The sequence below is a fragment of the Parambassis ranga genome, chromosome 5, assembly GCF_900634625.1.
Source record: "Parambassis ranga chromosome 5, fParRan2.1, whole genome shotgun sequence".
Lineage (NCBI taxonomy): Eukaryota > Metazoa > Chordata > Actinopteri > Ambassidae > Parambassis > Parambassis ranga.
Window position 1 is genome coordinate 25,547,615 of NC_041026.1, and position 20,318 is coordinate 25,567,932.

The 20,318-nt window shown below is 42.2% G+C and overlaps 1 protein-coding gene across 6 annotated transcripts in view; it reads right to left on the bottom strand.

The window, feature by feature from the left end:
• The window catches only part of sulf2a (sulfatase 2a), a 39,476-nt gene extending 20,566 nt beyond the window's left edge, over nt 1–18,910 (bottom strand). For 2 of the 6 annotated variants that reach the window (XM_028407191.1, XM_028407196.1), the window contains exons 1-2: nt 9,621–9,722; nt 2,946–2,994 (exon numbers count right to left, since the gene is read on the bottom strand). The gene's annotated coding sequence lies outside the window, so the exon portion shown is untranslated. Of the gene's footprint in view, nt 1–2,945; nt 2,995–9,388; nt 9,560–9,620; nt 9,723–18,596; nt 18,688–18,800 lie in introns of those variants that run through there. The other 4 variants (XM_028407192.1, XM_028407193.1, XM_028407194.1 and 1 more) reach the window with 4 other exon arrangements.
• Nucleotides 18,911–20,318: the final 1,408 nt, after the last annotated feature.

Consider the following 20,318-nt stretch of genomic DNA (forward strand, 5'->3'; position numbering starts at 1 on the left):
TTTCTTTTCTCATCTCTTTCTTCAATTAAACATGAATTAGCAAGGCCTACATCAAGTATGTCAACCTTGTATTGTAATTGGTGCTGTGACAGAGCACGGCCCTGTTTCACTAATAGAGTAATTACAATACTGTCAGCCAGCTCTTTGACCTCTGCCCCACACACACCTCCATTTTATTTAAACAGCAGACAGGATGGGATATATATCCATCCATCCATCATCCAAACCCGCTTTGTCCTGGCAGAACCACAGGGGGCTGGGTACAGGGTACACAGATATATATATATATATATATATATATATATCTGTGTACCCTGCCTCTCACCCATAGATAGGTGGGATAGGCTCCAGCCCCCTGTGGTTCTGCCATAATATATATAGTATTTTTCAACCATGAAGGGTTAATAGGCACCTACAGCCTTTTATTGTGGATCACACTGAGCAGAAAGGTCAATCAGATTCATGAGAAAAATGCTGTGGGTGAATGTCTGCATTTAATAAAAAACTGTATAGCACCAAGATCCCTGTTGCACTCTCTAACGTGCCATATAAAAGCTTTAAAAATAAATGGAGAGCAAAGCCATTTCATGTACATAAAATGGCCAGTAAATCCATATGATAAGCAGACAAGAGAGGGACAGGAGCACTGGCCTGCCTGCATTTAAGGAGAGGGGTACTCTTTTACTGCTGTGGAGAATCAATTAATTATGCTTGTATTGTAGTGAAGGGAGAGTAAAACCCCATAAGCTAAGGGCTTCAAGCAGAATCTCCATTCACTGTCTGAGGGACCAATGATGGCATACTGTACTCAGTGTCATCTTGTGTTTGGTGAGCTTCTTTTAAAAAACAGCTGTGATTAAACACTATCAAAAGCAATCTTAACGGGAGGAAAACTGAGGATCTGAGGGGGAGAAGCGGGCCTTTTGTGGTGCTCAAATGAATGCTTCTTTCAGCACCATCGCCCCAGATTGCTTAAGTAAGATGAGTGGTTATGCAAGTGGCCAGAAGCACTTTTGTTACAGCCAGCCACTTCCTTACAAATACAGAGCCGACTTCCCAGCTACCCGACGGAGCTGACACACAGCAAAAGAATGAGCTGCTTCTGCGCTGTTACTATAAAACTTGGCCGGACTGCCGAGTGGCCTCTCTGTGTGTGGCACTGTAGGTTGGCACACTCACAGGAGGCTTTATCGGGGTGCCGTCCTAAGAGTCAGGCAGCATGCCTGATGTTGACAAAGCCTGGTATCGCCTGCTGTCAGCCCATTCTGAGTGCACCCAGCGGAAAGAATCAATTAGGCCGGGCTCACAACAGAGCACTTTAATATTTGACTTTTAATCAGTGGGCAGAACACAGGATGGTGCAGGAAAGCAAGCTGGAGGCTTCCATCTTGCTGATGTGGAAAATGAGGGGCACAAAAAAGCTCTAAGAGTCCCACAGTGTGTATCACATACCCCAGGGAGGATGTGAAGAGTCTGCTCAAGGAGAAATTGCCACCAACAAAAAAGTAATCCCCCAGAGTGTTAAAGGAAAAATATCCCTTTGTCACTCACAAGCTATCAAAAGGACCTTATGCAACCAGCTGCAAGGAATGGGGGAGACATATCACATAACTCTGTTGATAAACAACCAGAGTTCTGTTGAGGGGACATTGGTTTAAGGAAAAAAACTGAATTGATGAGTTCTTCAATCAGAAGAAGAACTGTGTCTTTGAAAAGTTTCTCTGTGAGACTTTTGGTTTTTATCCCACACTGCCGAAGGCCTCGGCTGCCAGCACGAAGAGGAGGAAGAAAAAGAGAGGTGAATGCTGTCCTCACACCGGGGTTTTGAAGTGGAGATCAGTCCTCAAACAGAATATATCACCAAAGGCACATCACTCACCTGTCTGCTTTTGCTAGTGTCACAGAAACAAAAAGGAAAATCAGAGTTCAGCTCCCTCAAATGCTGTGTCAATAAAAGTTTCAGACATGTCATCTTCTCAGACTATCATGGCTATATTAGGAGCCCTTTGTAGCAAGTTGTTAATCAAAAATGAGAACTGATTACAGTCACACACAGACTGATGTTTTTGCAAGTGGTAATGAGTCAGCTGTGCACAGCTGTGCACATAATATGCCCACATGTGCTGAGAGCTTCGTCTGCTGCTACCCAACTGTTCACACAGGATGACTCTGGCAGCAAAAGCATGTAACTGGTAAACAGCCAACAGGACAGCAATAACACTGCAGTGCCTCCAACAACTAATCTAAAGCATAAAACAGTGTTAGCATTGGCTGTTTGATGAAGACATGAAGCTCATTCACAGCCAAAGCCACGGGGGGTTGAAGGCGGTTTTCAGCTATTGATTTAAAAATTCTGAGCTTTGTAACCAGCTCATTAATTCTAATATTGGTTCCCAGATTCTCGGCTTATCCCCCTCGGTCACTCCTGCATTCTTCATTTCTCTTTTCCCTTCATAACTGTAGTTTGAACTGATGGGCACTGAGGGGACATCTGCTGTGGCCAGAACACACCCAGAGGTCTCTTTGATCATGAATGCCATCTCTGCAGGGCCAACAATAACCAACCTGCTATTTGTGCAGAAAAAGTGATAATCTCTGTCATGCAAATCAGATGATCTGATGGGATTTTGAGACTGACTTGACGTAGTGAGATGTACGAGTGGAGGTAATCATATGCTAACTGTGGCCCACTGTGTGATCTCTGGGATGTGTAAAATCCATTGTAACAAGAACAATAATCTAAACCTGAATTATTTTAGCTCAGATAAAGGGATGACACAAAGAGAGTTGGACACTATAACTATACAACTCTGCACTAGGATGAACCCTGCACAGTTGTGAGTGCATGATTTGGTTTTATTGATAAAACATGAAAACAGCCTTGTATGCACTGACATGACATCAGTGAGCAAACCTGTGCCAGGAAAAAAAAAAACACTCCTCACCTTGTGATGTTCTTCTCGTTGGATAAAATCCACCTCCAACTGCCAAATCCTGTAAGCAAACACAAAGTGGATGAATTCTAGGATACTGTAGTACTGGATGACACCTATTCCATATCTTTGCCACTGCAGCTCATCTTTTTACATTTTGAATTGTAAATTGTGTACACATTCTGAGTCACTCTGGCTTAATCTAGGCCTGTTTCATTGCTCTCCCCTTGTCCAGAAGCCATATAGTAGTCCAGATGTCACTCCCAGTCACCACTCCTTCCTCACACCTCCACTGAGGATGGGGATGTATCTGCTTTAGACCACAATGCTGTGTGAAACTGTTGGATATGAACAAGCTCACACTATGTCATCCATCCCAAAGATGCAGGTAATGGTTCAGAAGGTGCTTTAATTAGACCTGTGCCACAAATGGAGAGTAAAAAGGACATTTTTGGCATTGGGATAATATAATACATTGTAAGCGCTGCTGAGATTCAGTCAGACAGTCAAGTAAATCTTTACACTGCTTTAAACCAGGTGTCAGAGGCAGCTAAGGTTCAGGAAAAAAGCTGTTTTCAGCCAGCTTTTTTTTCCATCAATCTGCTATCTAACACTATCTCATGTGACAGAGTGAGTCTACTTGCAATATTAAGCTACAAAACCTTGTTCTGTGGTTGCCTGTGAAGACATGTTGACAGGAGTATAGTTGTCTGATCGTTGTTCTGATTCAGGGTCCAGTATGTAAACATGTGAGCTGAGCCAAACTAGCTCCAACATACAGTATCTAAAATCAGCAAGTGAAATCAAGATCTAATCTATCATACTGTTTTAAGAGAAATACATGCACACACTCATCTCCTCTTATGCTATGTGTGGCATGGGTAAGAATACACTGGAGAACCTTATAAACTCACTCTCATCTCGCTGCCAAAGCACGTCTGTGACCCCAGCTGCTCTGCACCCGAGCCAGCACAGCCAACCACTCATGGGCATCAAAGAGAGGTGAGTCTGGACACCTGTGCCTGTCTATCTGTCCATCTGGAGCAATAAAAAAGCCTAAGATCTCTGTCAAGGCCGTCTTTGCACTGTAGTTTATTCCCATATAGCTTAACAAATAACTGACATAGCCATTTAAAGCCAAGGACACAATAAGGGGCAGAAACTTCAGTCATTTGACAACACAAACAGAGCAGACATTATTTCTTTTGACAGGAATTTACATGGCCAAAGATGACATCCACATAAAACTTGCAGCAATCGGCAGACGCAGCAGGCTGCAAATGGCGAAAGTGATTTACTTTCTTTTTTTTCTCACGAGAAAAAAAGTGACAGATATAATATAAATAAGCAGAGAGGGGAGGAAGAAGGGAGGGGATTGGAACCGGCTGTGGGTGACGAGGCGGTGTGACAAGCGTGGCAACTGAGAGAAAATGCGACACCTGGCCTTGTCCTTGATGTGAATAAGAAGATGATACATCAAAAAGTGACAGGCCAGAAGGATAGCTATTACCCAGGCAAGGAGCAAGATGAAGAGGAAGAAGAGGAGAAAGTGACTATTTTTAGTGTTGAAGTAAAAATACAGCAGGGGTACGTTTAATATTCCTTTTCATAAAGAGTGTTTTATTAGATTCAATGATCTCCTGTTGATACTTGTTTTACACTAAAACTGGTGAGACATGCCCAAGTAAGATGGTCACATACCCACATCAAAAGCAATCTGAAGACTTTGACTGAGATAAGTTTGAATGAGCTGTCTGTTCAGGTTGATCCTGATATCGTTTGACCGAGGGGGTAAATGTCTGGCAGCCCGAGGCCATGTTTTCTTTGATTGGCTGCATTCTCCCAGTTGGAGAGGAGGCTGATTGATTTCAGTGGACTTGAACCCCAGCTCTGCCTCTACTGATCCCTTATCCTCAGTCCTGTCTCTTCCCAATTAAGAGTTCACTAAGCCACCACTCCTAATGAATACCACCTTTCTGTCAACATCTCAATGTTGCATTCACTCAGTGTCTCAGTTCATTTTCTCACTTGTATTTGCACCTCTTTTGTTCTAGCTGTAGTTAATGCTCAATCACAACGGAACAATGATGGAGAAATTGATCGGGATTTGTGATGGGGTAGCTTTTGAGGGGGTGGGGGGGGGGGGGGGGTGGTGTCAAGGTTAGTGAAGAAATCGCACAGTTCTTTAAACAAAAGCCTGGGGTAGACAGTGCAAATCTCTGAACATCACTAGGACTCAATTGCTTCAGCCAGATTTTAAGGATTAGAATGAATTGAGCTAGTTTGGATGTAGAGATCTGGGGTGTGTCTGGGTGTTAGAAGAGAAGATCAAAAGATTCATTAGATGAGAATTTGATCAAACACAGTCAAAGTTGTGAGGACAGACATAGGAGGAGTGTGTAAGAGTGAGAGTGGCCGACTTAAGAAAAACAGGAATCCAGAGGTAGTAGTGAAACAGATGCCTGATTTAGATGTATTTGCCATGTACAGTTTGTATGTGCATGAATCTGTATGTCTGTCTTCAGAGATGTTGGCATGTCAGTCACTCGATCTGCCCACCTTGAGGGTGAAGGCAGAAAAAAACAGTTCAGTCATCGGTCAGTTGTGTCCCAGTGCACCCAGCCTTAAACCCGTAATCCCAATGCTTTGGTGGAGTGAGAAAATCCAATTTCAGAGATCTGTAATTCCATAAACCTTATTAGGCACAACAATGGCTACTACACCCTGAGGGAGAGACATGAGGGAGGGGTGAGGGTGAAGAGTGGTTTGAGTAGCTGCAGTTGTGACCAGGCTGGAATGCAGAGATGGAGAGAGGGTGACGAACACAGAAATGGAGATTAAGGTAGAGTTAGACTGTAGCAAATCAGGGAAATGAAGAAGACAGAAGTGTTCTGGTAGAGCAGCACTTCTGATAATTCACCATGACTAGGTGCAATATGATGAAATGGGTGACATGCAGAGTAAACTTGCTATTTACAATCAGATGTCTCAATGCGGCTGGACTCATGGTCCCAATTTTACTCTGAATTTTCTGATGTCTTAAATTTGTCATAGCTGTAGTTTTTTGTTCTCTTTCTATTTTGCTCTTATTTACCGTATCATCCTATCATCTAGCGATAAAACCCAAACAGGACAGAAGGTTATGGGAGATGTATGGTGTATGAAATGAATTCCACAAAGGAAAAATAATACATTTGGATGGTATGGGCTGGGGTGTCCTAACATGACCGCTATATCCTGTATTCATTTAATGGCAACATCACTGGGCCACTTAGACCACTGTTATTTGAGTGCCCTTATTGATTGTTTACCTAAATTCCTAAGAGTGGGATGGGTCTGATTGGTTGCGTTACTAATGGATATCATCTCGGCACACACCTCCTTTGGAACGCACCAAGAGCAAGGAAGTGAAAGAGACACAACAGAGGAAAGACAAAAAGGAGAGATGAACACCAGATCGATGAATAACAAACTCAGGTACTCAGGTGGGGAAAATGCAGATGATAGTAATTACAGCAATAACTACGTTTATGGTGATAAGATTTTGCTTATCAGCCAGAAAAAAATGCATGAGTAAAATGGCTTTGAACTTGAGTCAGATTGTGGCCATGTTCCAAAATCTTCCGTTCACTGCTCTTAGCAAAGGCTGTTAATTCTGTCATAAATTATTCACAACTGTGACAAAACTGTAGCAAAAAGGCCACAGATAACCCCAGGATCTAAAAGCTGATTAGAGGAGGAGATTGGAACAGGGGTTTAATACAAAATTCAGAGATATAGCAGGGCTTTAGTGACATCTCGGCTGTTTGATATTGCAAGAGAGAAGGGGCCTCCAGCCGCTGTCTCTCCTGAGACAGATAGGGCAGTGAAGCCGTACTCTGTGGCCAGCAGGGTATAATTACATTTCCCCATGGGGCACCTCCACCGCAACAGCTCAGCCATATAGAGGGAAGAGATTGAAATCTTATTGCACTCGCACACAGCAGTCAGAAATCTGTCCACATATGAACACTGGGAATCACATGTACACACACTGTGCACGATGTCACACATGCACAAATGCAAGGAAAACGATGACTAAGACACAAACATAGGCACACACAAACACACACCAAGATACCTCTTGTTATATGTTCCTATCAGACTGCTCTCTGCTTTGTACACGCTGTTCAGTGAGGAGTATTTGAGAGGCGTCGTCAAAGAGCCCGTCTGCCTCTCTATCATTAGAACTGAGAGGAAAAGAAGCACTGAGATTTACATGCTGATCTCCTGAAGCTGCCTCATTGCAGGACCTGTTAACAGCAGCTCATACAAACAGAAGGATGTATCTAAAGGATTCATGGGATTGCTACTGAGTAATGTAGCTATTTTTTCACTATATTCCAACAAAGCCAACATAGTCAAGAAGGATGATTACATAATCAAAAACACATAACTCACATACTGTATCATGGCATTTAATTGCTTCCTAACTTAGGCTTGTCCACAGGTAAATATTTTAAAACAGAAACTAAATTTCTTAATATAACAGTGGAAGGACCGGCTTTCATGGGCATCACTCTGACTCTTTGAACGTGTTGTAATTAAAAGCAGACAAAGAAACAGGCAAAACTGGAAAATCTGTGAGCACATTCAAAAGGTAAGGAACTGGTATTGTACATCGTCATGTATTTATAAGACTTTGTGGACGGGATGTGAAGCAGGTAAAAAAAATGCTGCATCTCTAAAGAGGCTGAACGAAGCTAATGGGTGACATTAGCTTCAGGACCCTCCAGTCTAACCTCACTGTGTCTAACCACAAAAGGTCAAGGAGGCGGTAAAACGAGCAGACACCGGTGCTGCCCCAGCTGCCTGTGGGCCCACAGAGACCATCGAGCAGTGTCACCTTGGCTACTGATATCTGCCAACTGTCACCACGCTGCCCCCGTGGTCAGGGATGAGGCGACGCTGACAATAGGTTTGTTGATAGCACTTCGTCCAAAGAGTGGTGATAGCGGAACATGTCCTCTGCTTATATAAACAGCTTGAGTCAACAGCCACGGTGTGTAGCATTAGCATACAATACATATTCATGCTGGTGTCTCCATTTGACTGCATTGCCAAACCTCCTGCACATTTTCTAGCTGTTTTTTTACAAACAGCATGTCAAGCGCCCCATTTTCCATTTTCGCCGGCAGTCCCACATGACCTCATATGTATTCACAACACAGCTGCCGCAAATATCATCAACAGGTCTCAAGGTCGACACACCCACAGATTGTGTGTGTGTGTGTGCAAATAAATGCGTATTGGTGCGCTTTACATTACATTAGTAACCATCCAATTACTGCTTGGAGTGTGTAAACATGAATGCAGACAAAACATACTGTACATCAGGGTACACTGATGTATTTGGGTGTGTGTGTATTTGTGTGTAGCATGCAGCTGCAGTCTTTACATGCTTGGGGAGTAGCTGACAGGTAGACTAAGCAGGAGCATCCTCCTTCAGTCCACTGGCATCTTAGTGAGAAAAGAGGCCAGTTGATGTGGGGGTTAGAGCTTCCATGGCAGAGTGTGTTGTGATAAATAATGAATGCTTAAAGAACAGATCTCTGAATCTTCTTTACTTTCCATCCATCCCTCCATCTTTGCATTCTTTCATCCATCCGCCCATATTGCACAAACAGCATGGGATGTTCAGCTGTCTAACTCATAAATATTTCACCCTCTAGGTCAGTGCTCACACCCCCCTCCTGCCCTGCTCTTAACTGCCACCACTTGGTGATGACACAGCCTTTTGACCCATAAAGATATTGACAAAACACTGATATTGAGTACATTCTCTGGAACCAGCTATGTACGCTAAAGCCGTGCAGACTGCTATAGGAGTGGCATACAGAGGCTGCAACTGTTGAAATGGCGACTCTTGAATGAATGCTGAGTGGTGGATATCTAATCAGTTTCTTAAAAAAAGCCACCACAAGGTAAACCATCCAAATCTGAATTGCTTATGGTTGTGGAAAAAAGTTATGTATTTATTGTTTTTGTTCTAATTTTAAAACTGCACACTAGCAGCCAGGATTATATTTAGCTGAAACAATGAATGTGCTGTTTATGAAAACACTGCAGACTGTGAAACAGGAGGACAAAGAGCAATAATCATAAACTGGACTCAGCACCAAGATTTACCAGATTACTGTAAAAGCTCCCAATTAACCAACATACATGGATTCTTACAGATTCTTGCCACAGCTTAGATGTAATAATTATTTTTCAGTGACCTAATATAAGATATAGAAAAATCACTTGTAAGACAATCACTCAAAATCTGACAGAAGACAGCATGTCGACAGCATCCAGCCCAAAAACTAACCAACTTATTCCAGCCAATAAACATCAACTTGCATCCACACTGCTCTGATTCAAAGCCAGATTCTCCAGTTCATACAATGAACATGAGGTCCCATCTTTCTTACCCCGATGAGCAGTGCCGTTAACGACTCCATGCATAAACCTCAGAGGCGAACAGAATGGATCAGAGCATTCAAGTGTAAACTAGGGCAAAGCTCCAGCTCTGTACCTTCTAGATACGGTACTCTGTAAGCAAGTCCTGTGGAGGAACAAGCGATCATATGCTGAGCAATACACATGCTGCTCTCTGTCATCTATCGCAAACAGAAACAAATGCACATATACAAATTCACACACCTGTTTGGCTAGTCCAGTACCATCCAGTCCCGTCTGGTCCGATCAGATCAGGATTGCTGCACTGAGTGAGAAGCTTGTCTCACCCCCCACACAGCCCGGTGCAGACAGCTCACTGTTATAGATGCACTGACAAGTCAAAGGAGGGAGGCGTGGTTTCACATGAGATAAATAAAAGAGGGAGGGAAAGAGGGAGGAGAGAGGGTCCCTCAATCTACAATTCAATTTTTGCCCTCACTCCTTTTTTCAGCTTTTTCAGCTTTTGTCCTCTTCTTATTTAGCATACTTGCTGCTATCCGAGCACTCCTTGTTTTCCATCTTCCGTGCTACATGTTATTAGCACTGGTTGTCCTTGTTTCCATAGTTTTAGCCTTTGTTCTACTATGTTACTTCCAGCTTTTTTTCCTCCTTGTCACATTTTCTTCTTCCTTTCTCTCTCTCTTAGTTGTCATTCATGTGTGTGTGTGTGTGTGTGTGTGTAAGACAGTGAAGCAGGGCAGCTCTGGCCATCTGTTGGAGCCTATGAGCTTCACCTATTCAAGTCTCATAAAGGCAGAGGCACAGAGGAGTGAGAGAGAAAAGAATGGGAGGGAATGAAGGATCAATCTTAATGCTGCAAGGCTGGGGAGGGACGGCACAGCCTGGCACACATACCGTATCTATCAGGCTGGCACCTCTAAGGAGAGCTGGCGTGGGCACGCCTGCTCACTGGGTCCAAGCAGCACAGGGGATTTGGCTAACAGTGCAAGGGCATGCAGATAGAAAGGAAACGTACACCCAAATCAATTTATACACAAGCACACAAAGGCATCTATGGGCAAGCACACACACCCTCCCAAACACAAATCTGCAAAACCAATTTCCTTTTTGACAAAACAAACAGGATCTATCAAGATGGATAATCCTACAAACTCAAAGAGACAAGGGTATGGCATTCTAAAAAGTCACACATGCAAAGCCTGCCCAGAGTCCTTCAATCAGAGCAGAGCTAAAGTAGGCATTTTCTTGCTCAGTTTAAGGAAGGCATTTCTCCTGAGTGTCAGTGTCACTTCCTATCCCTGACCAGGAGGGAGAGGTGCAGCAGAGAGTGGCGGAGGGTAGAAGCATCCATCACTGTCTGCACCAGCCGTCCCATGATGGATGCGCCTGTTTATCCCTCTCTGCAGGTTATTTAGATGCAGTCACAGCTAGAGAGATTAGTGATGGAGAACCTCTGCACCTCTTCGCCTCTCCTCCCACCCCATCTAATCAATAATACTCGTATCTATTATCTGCATTTCGAGGTATTTCTCCATGGAAATTTGAAGCAGTAAGATTAATTGTCCACCCCCTCTCAGTGTTTTCAATTACAACGCCTGCAATGGATCATCTATCCGTCAGCTTGGCACATTATGCTATTTGTGTCACTCCAAAGAGATGAAAACATGCTGCTTTAAGAAAATCAAACTGCATTTTTTTTCTGGCCGTGACTGTCCCTTGCAGATGCAAAACAAACTATTCAGAACAGGGGATTTGCATGCCATTTGAGGATAAATAAAATTAAATTTCCTGCTTTAACATCAGGTGCATTCAACACTAATCTGAATGAACAAAATAAAAAGCTTTGTCATTCAAGCCAATTGGAACCATGAGCCCTTTGTTGGCAAGGATTAGGCTGTTCTAATCGTCCTAAAACAAGATATAGTGGTGAAAAATTATTTATTTCTCAAATATATCCATAAAGGATGATGTCTGAGACTCTGGGACTTTTTACATAAAGAAGCCATCTAGCTGTTCTTACATGCTGGATTACAGACAATGCCCCAGAGATGCCCATGTTTTTCCTGAGCAGTGCAGACATGCCAACACAGCAGCCCAGTGACACCACTTTAGCACATGGTTTATTCATGCCTGCCTTCTCTCTCTCTTGCTCACTCTCACGCACACACAAGCTGTGTCATCCCACTGACTTCTAATTGGGTTTAACACAGATCAACAGATGTATCCTCCATGAAATCAGAGTATATGAACAACTTACCTTACGTAAGGTTATTTACATGGGGCAATATCTATCAGTCACACTGGATTGTGGAAAATCCCCATATGTGGTTAGGAAGAAAAGACACAAAAAAACCTTTAAAACCACGGAAAGAGGACACACCTTAGGAACACAATTTGCTTTTCTGTTTTCTGCTTCATTGGACACAAAGTGGGAAAGGCCTTGTATACAACCTTTGCATGATAATGCCAGGGCAGGTGCATAAATAAGAATGAATGATTTCTCTTCTGATAGCACAGAGAGACAGCTATGTTCTATCATACCAGAATCTTGTCCTTGGCTGGGAGTGTGCTGTTACAAATGAATTTGTTCCTTTTCTGCTCTGTGTGTGCCAGGATGATAAAAATATCCCTTGTCAGCTGGCTACATGAAGAGCGGAGGACTCAGTGCAAATGAGGAAGACCCCCCTCACGGTCTACTGTTCACCAGCTCTCTCTATCTCTGAGAGCTCTACTCCTATTATTTTCTTGGTATGGGCCAGCTAGTTCAAGGCCAACCTGCCTTCACCACCACCAGCACCCTGTCCTCCGTCCATTCTGTGAATCCCTGGATGAATGTGTATGTGGGTGTCTGTCTGTAAGTGGTTTCTGTGCATTGCAACAGCACCACATCACCATGGCTACATTATGATGTGGATTAGAGACATAAAAAGAAGAGACAGGAAAAATATTTAGGAGCTGACAATGTGGGGACTCAAGGACACAGGACTGACAGAACAGAGAGTAAAAGTGGCCATGGGTACTCCACTCATGTTCCTGTAGTGCAGAAGGTCGTCAGAATGGCAGGCCGTAGCCGAAGATGTCAACATCATTACATTCCAGCACTGATGCACACCACACGTCATCCTGTCATGTCTAATGTATTCTCTTCTTATTTATTTCCTCCCTCCTGTCCCTCCCATCTAACACGCTCCCATTGAAAATTTAAATAGTTCATAAGTCTGTTATGAGCGACTATTGTTTTCCAGCAGTTGGTTCCATATCCTGAGGTGATATTATAAAGCTTCAGCAAAGTTCTCAGTGCAGATTTTAAATTTAATTGCTGAGCTTTTGGTCATTTTTCATACTGTGAGTAAATGCTCTGCAATAAAATATGAAACCCATAAAAGAAGAACTGTGAGAAAACTTTTGTGCTCTTTAATTGTACATCAGACTTCCAGTTCACAATTACATTTACCGGTACATGGGAAAAATGTCTGGTCTATAAATGGTTATTCTTTATTTATGTCATGTTATGAACATTCACACTGAAACAAGGTCTAACTATGATAAAATGAGGGGCACAGAAATTAAGGAGCTGATGATAACTGGACTAAACATTCTGTGTCAAAGTGCTACATTTTTTATCGTCCAAATATTCGGTCAAACCTCCCAAAATATTTTTCGAACTCAAAGGGCAAAATATTTGCTCCATGACTGTAGGTTGAGTGTTGTTCCACCCTGCTGCATCCTTTCTTGTTAGTACAAAACAGCACACTATGTTGATTTCTCTACCTGCCAAAGCGGTTTGCTCTCTACATTAGTACATGGTGTATTAGCACATTAGAATCAGAACACGCTGCCAGGCTCAATAACAGAGCTCATGTCGTGTGATCGTTAGCCAGCAGGGGGAGGCGTACTCAGGTCTGGATGGAATAAATCTTGCAATGTGCATCACAACACCCTGACACATTACTTTGAGGTGCAGAGTAAAGCTGCACTGATTTGAAAAGTATTCATTGAAATGGTAATGCTGAATGATGCGCTTCTGTTTCTGTTCCTACTGCACATCCTGAGCTGCTTTGGTCTTTTGAAGCCGGTGTCATGTCAATGTTACTGTTCTAATGTCTAATGTTATATTTATTTGTAAAGCATGTTGAATAAAATGTTTGAATGGGATTATTGTATGATAAAATGTAGCAAAAGAGGAGAAATATCTCTGTTTACCTGATGGCAACATGAACTATCAATGGTTAAACTTAAAACTTTCTTCAGCTTGAGTGTTCATAAGTTCACAGTAAGAAAGCTACTGCAAAACATCAGAACAAACTGAATCAGTCACATGTACAGAAACAAACACAAACTCACAAAGGTACATGCACCACAGACACACTTCAGTCCCATCTGTCCATGTGCAGCAGCATTGTAGAGGTTGTGAACTGTTAACAGACTGTGGGATTGACAGATCAAAGAGCAGCCCCCCGTTGAGGTCTGTGGTCCCAGGGAACACAAGCCGCTATAGGCCAGAGCCAGCATCACTTCTCCAGCTAATTAACAAAAAAAACCCTTTGACGCTATGTTATTTGCATTCCTAATGTACGACACTCAGTAATATCTGCCACACATATTAAATAAGAAACGCTTGTGGGTTTGTCTAACAAGGCACCCCAGTGTTTTTAGCACAAATACATTTGTAATCATTTTAAAACGTTGGGGGGTGGCTACACAGAGGAGTTGAATTACTCAAAAATAGGCAAGTTTTACCACGTAATTAAATGAACATTTGTGTGAACATGCTGGGCGGGCGTGCTCATTATTCTACTGCAGAGCCACATATGCAGGTATGTATTCACCTACTGTAGCACATACATGAGCCATTCTAACAGTATGACCTTCATATAATAACTGCATAATCAGGTGTGGCATTCTGTTGTGTTGCTCGGATAATTTGGTTTAGGGGAGGGGTGGATTTAAAAAAATAAAGCTGTTTTTTACATTGATAATATTTATTAGGGCCCATCTGCACTGTAAATAAAGAAAAAAGCTGAAATAAATATACAGCAGAAAAGAGTACACAGCTGCTAGTCTCCTAGCACCATAATCACTGTCATCAATACTCCCACTCGTCTGCTGTGAATTCCCTGGACGATGCATGTGTATTTACTCATGGGCTGTTTAACATTGCACAGACTTTGTACAGGAGCTGGTAGGATAAACTCTCTTTAACATCCTGTTACTGTCGTGACACCAGTGAGTTCTCACATACAGGTCCTATGGGTGATGTCCAAAAAAGAAATTCCTTTGTGTGAAAAGAGGTGCTATACACACAGTCACACAAAGCCCTCACTGAAATCACCCCCAACTGAAATTTAAAGTGCCCTCATGTGTAACCTTCCAATCTCAGCACTCACAGAGTAAGAGAACGGCCTAAATTATAAATCAAGGGGCTTTAAACAGCTACATAGATCAGCGAGCAGTCGTGTTTGGTGTCCTTAATAATTAATCACTTGTTTGCACTGGAGTGGACCTTGCATCTTTCTGTCTGTAAACAAACAGACGTTGGCATGCAATCAGGAGCTGTCAGGGTGTGAGGAGGGCTCCTGAAGAGCCTGCTGTAAGGACTGACATCATGAGCAAAGGTCAACACTACAGGGGAGCTTCTCCTATTGTGTGCCTGTTTACTTTTATACTTGTAGTGACTCAATGTCTTGGGAAATCAAAAGTTTTACTTGAATTCTTCATGAGGCTAGTTTAGGATATGTTTGCAGTTAAGTTATGCAACTGAGTGAGTTATGTCTAAAATAGTCGGTCCTTGCTGAGTACATCCACATCCACAAGCACAAACAAATGTAATTGAGTCACAGCGTTCCTACAGCATATGGGCCACTTACTGCCAAGAGCAACAACAGCCGGCTGCAGCAGAATGACACCTGTACTGTACACTGCGACAACACAGCAGACTTCATCATCTCTCTGTTGTGCCTTAAAAAATGGTGGGAAGAAGGCCTTTCTTTATCACAGCTTTCTGGCCACTTCTCCATGGCTGCCCTGAAACAGCCCTGTAAGCAGGCTCAAGACAAGTGGGAGGATAAAGTAGCACCTCTCTCTCCCCTGTGAGAAGCAAAATGATGAATTGTGTAAAGTCTTATTTGGCACCTCATATTAACAAAAAAAAAAGCCAGAGATTAAGCCAGCAGCGCAAAAGGCAGAAAAGAGCTGATGCAGGCAGTGCAGAGGAGGGCCCATTAGAAAAATGCTCCTGTCTGTCTTTCTGTCCAGCCTGGTGACACCTTGTGCCTTAATGAGCCGTCTGATGTCAAACAGGAGAAATACCAACACAATAAATTACCAGGCTCATCTCTTCCTGTTTGCCTCCACTCAGTTCTGGCTGAGTAATCTTTCTATCTAGACTCGTATCATCCAGAATGAGATTCTGTCAAATCACATTTTAAAATCCATGGGTCCATTTGCATAACTACATTCGATGTTTCCAGCCAAACTAGTGACATGTTTTTCTGCAGTTAATTAGATTTTGGAATTAGTTTTCCAGAAAGAAAGAAGAAAGAATGAAAAAACAGATGATTTCCTCTCTGCTTGGTCTTCTATTCCCATTTGGAAGTGACAAGATAAAATTGTGTATATGTGTAATTGCGTGGCAGAGCCGGGGAGAGAAGGTATTTTTGCAGTTCAGAGCTAATACTCTATTCCAATTTCAGTCTGTTTAGCATGCACACTCTGAATTGCTCCCTCTGACATGGCAAACCTCATTAAGATAGAGCAAACTAATTCACTTGAGGACAAGAGCTAATTCTTCATATCTTTTTTCTTCTTCTTAGAGATATAGAGACAAACTGAAATTGGGTGTTGCTGTGGGTAGACACACTTGAAGATAGAGCACTTTCCTCAGCTCTTATAATACATTTCCTTTAGATTAAAGACAAATGAGAGGGGACGTAACCTTAAGCTACCTTTGAACTGGTGCTGGCAGAAATGGAGAGCAGGCTGAGCTTTTGTAAAGCAAGTCCGCACTCTGGACAAAACTGTCATACAAGCATGGACATATAAGCTGCATGGGATGAGTCCACATGTGTGTCTATTCCTGCTGATAAAGCACTGCTAACCTTTTATGAAGCAGAGTAGGAGAAGAGGGCAGGAGAGCAGAGGGAAGGAGGGAGAGGTGGAGCGATAAGAGGAGGATGGAGGGAAAGGAAAATAAAGGGAGGGATAATGCTGGGCATGCAATGGGCAGACATCCATTAACCAAGCACTCAGCATGGGATATGGCATTTACCGAGTACAGCCAAATGCCATGGCAATTAATCAGGTTTTGAATGCCAGCTGTATCAATACCCCTTGTAACGCGGTTATGGGTGCACTTGTGCACACAGAAAGACACACACACACACACACCACACATACACTTTAAATTTCACATTTCTCAGTGTTGATAGGAGAAACAGCACAAAGTCTTGTGGCTTGTCTCTAACCTTAATATTACTTCAATGTCTCAAACTAGGACGCACACAGAGAAATGGAATGAATACATCACTTACACAATCACTGACTAAGGCCTGGGAGATGGCACACATTCTGCTCTGCAGGGAGTTGCAAATTGCTTTTGAATAACTAAGGTGTAATTGACAGGAAAAGAATGCGCTGTCACTTTGCAAGTGTGACTGTCATTAACACATTTTTCATTTTGTACATGCTCCAAGGCATTATTGTTTTGTTGGCCCCAATCCCTCGTCGGTGCAGTGAATATGTTTTAAAATGGTTGTGAGCAGAATGTTGTTAGCTACACAACACTCCCCGAGGGGAACAAAACACAAGAACAATTGGCTCATTAGAAGGAGAAACACTTCAAACCACAATATGGCTGGAACACACTCTGAGGAGAGGCAAAGTCAACGAGGGAAGAGCACAGATGGATGGATAGGAGGGATGGGGGGGGGGGCAAAGGCGCACCAACAGAGAGGAAGCAACCTTGTGTTTAATACACAGTGAGCTAAATGTGCATGAGAGAAATCAACTGTTGAGGTGAGGGGAATTTATAAGATGAGGAGACAGGAGGGAGGTGTTACACATAATTAGATTATAGCAATCCGATTATAGCTAGTACTACCTGCAATATAAAAACATACAATATGTCTGTAATGAGTTTACTGTAAAGCAGTAATCCCTTTATACTCTCTGGAATGTTCTTAAAGATACTTTAACATGGAAAAGGGAATTTAGACTGTGTGTATACACATTTTGAAAGCATTATGATTTGTAGACGATGACAACTCTACACAACAGTAAGAAATGCTTGCCATAACAACAGATTTTGACTTCATGATATGAATTCACCTATGACTAATATTGTTATTATACTATTGAAATGTTCCTGTAAGCAATGACATTGTGACAGCATAAACATGCACAAGCACCTTAAACCTAAGCCATCTTCAAAGGTGTCATTGTTAAAATTCCTCTATTTTGAGTTTGTAGGTTGCACTGGAGAAACAAAGTTCACCTAAACCACAGAATGCACTCTAAATATATTCAGTCTGAAAAGAAATGGAGCACTTTCCTCACCACTGGGGATTAAAAAAAAAGTTGTGATGCTACAGTTTCATCACAAAAATGAGCTTTCACAGTTTGGTCGATGCTGCAAGTATTTTATCATTTTCTGTCAGTATAAAATATTGATTCAGTAACTGCAGAATCATAATACTATAGCCCATTTCAGACATGCATTCATTAATCTGACAGCATGTCTGAATAAGAACCCTGATCACTTCTCTGTAAAAGTTGGGACAGCAGTCAGACCGGGTATGTCTTAGTATCACTGAATATTAGATGAAGGCTAGAAACTTGTTACATTACTTTGGCTCCCTCCATTACTGTTGTGGGTCTGAATGGAAAGGACATTAATCTAAAAGTGACCTATGTCTGGCTGACAGAATTCAATGATGCCAGTTTGAATCCTTGTGGTGAGGAAGGGTTATATTATAAGCAGCTGTAAAAGGTAAATAAGTAAAGGTGGTACTAATGAAAACTGTAGTTGCAAAGAGGTAGCTTTAACATCTAAATGTGTACAACTTCCAAAAGATAAAGAAAATAAAACTTTTAGTCATAACAAATTCGACTGCTAATAACACGCAGCTTGCGAGGCAAATTTTGAAGTGAAGTATTACTGCTGTTATTTAAATAAAGACTCTATTCCTCCTCCAGGAAGAGTAATAACAAAGCTGTTCCTACCTTGTGCATGGACATCAACTGCCTAGTTATGCTACTCTCTGGCTGTGTGTCAGGCAGGGCTCCTTCACTGCAGCGTTTGTCACAGGATTGTCTATAAAAAGAATAACGGAGTATAACTCAGTGAATGAATGACCTCACTGTGACAGCCGCACTGAGACACACATGTCCCAAATACTGTACGACTGGCCAAGCCATTCCACTGACCTGCCTGTGTGTGTGTGTGAGAGAGAGAGACAGAGACAGGATCAGAGAACTAGTGAGAGTATTTAATGACAGTCACCAGCCTGTCTCTCTCAGTGGATGGATATCTTGGAAACAGCTCTTGAGGTCTCTAATGTTTTGTTCAGAGATTAGAGTCATATTTTCCAGGACATGGCATCTATAATTCATTCAGTCTATTGAATCTCCAAACATCACTCATGCACTATTAATATCAAATTCACAGACTAACAGTCTTCAAGTCTTCTGCTGCATGACACAACAGCAAATACGTCAACTAAGTGTTTGTTAGTATAACGAGGTTTAAACTTAAGAGGGACACCCGAAGCAAATCTGCCCCCCATAATGGCCAAATTGCATAATGATTCTGTAACCTGCTGTAACTACAAGGTATGTGTAAATTCCAGTAAACACAACCCTTCAAGTTAAATACGACTGGTACCTGAAACACAATCAGGCTGAGCTGATAAAATACTTTTTCAAAGGCAACAGTATTTTCTTTCACACATTATTGAATTAGTTTGGTCAATGTTTATTGAATGTGGTTATGAATATTATATTTTAGCATGTGTAGGAGTCAATTATTGCTAAATTAGTTTGACAGCTGAGCCTGTTTATACAGCTGATGAGGGAAGTGACAGCTGCCCAGGTTTTATGATCAGATTATTCCTAAAACAAATAAACCATGTGAAAATCAAACAAAGAAATAACACTAAGCTCTGCAGTTACATGTCATCCTGGTAGAACCACATGTTTACCTCATATGTAGCAGTATGTTCACATCTAGCTGACCCCTGTGTAGCTAGCGCAGAGGTTAAAAATGACTTTTCCTCACCACAAATCACAAAAAGTCAAATACACACATTAGACTACTTGTGTGTTCTGGTACTGGTGTCTATTTGACGTGGAAATGCTCTATTTGTTGGAATTTGTTGGAAAAAAACAAACATATTTAGGAAAACTTTTGCACACACCTGCACACCATGAGGACAGCTGACTTTACTTCCGGACTAGCATTGTTCTGCAGCGACCCCTGCTGACAGTTACTGAGGTCTTAAAAGGCCAATGCTTCTCGAAACGCATGTACAATATATTTACGATTTTAAAAGCAGTAGTCGTATTTGCTTTGATAATGGCAGATTTGCAAATGACTAATTCTGTGTGGCACAGATAGAGCAGTCTTACCGCAAAAAGTAAACATACAGCACAATGTTCGCGGGCTTTTCCTGTGTGGCAAACATAGTAATCCTAACAGCATTTCACTGCGATCACAATCTACACCTATATGGTGGCTACACATAGCTAACGACATACTCCATGTTTGTTGTAACCCTGAAGCATCACTGCTGCGTCACTACTTTTCTGACACACAAGATGGCGCCAGCAGCTTGCATATCTGTCACAGGTGGGCCTCCTGCGGGCAGACAGGTCTGACTCAGCTGCACACAGGTGCTGCCAGTTCTGAGGAAAAAAGCTCAATGTTACTGTCAAAACATAAAAAAG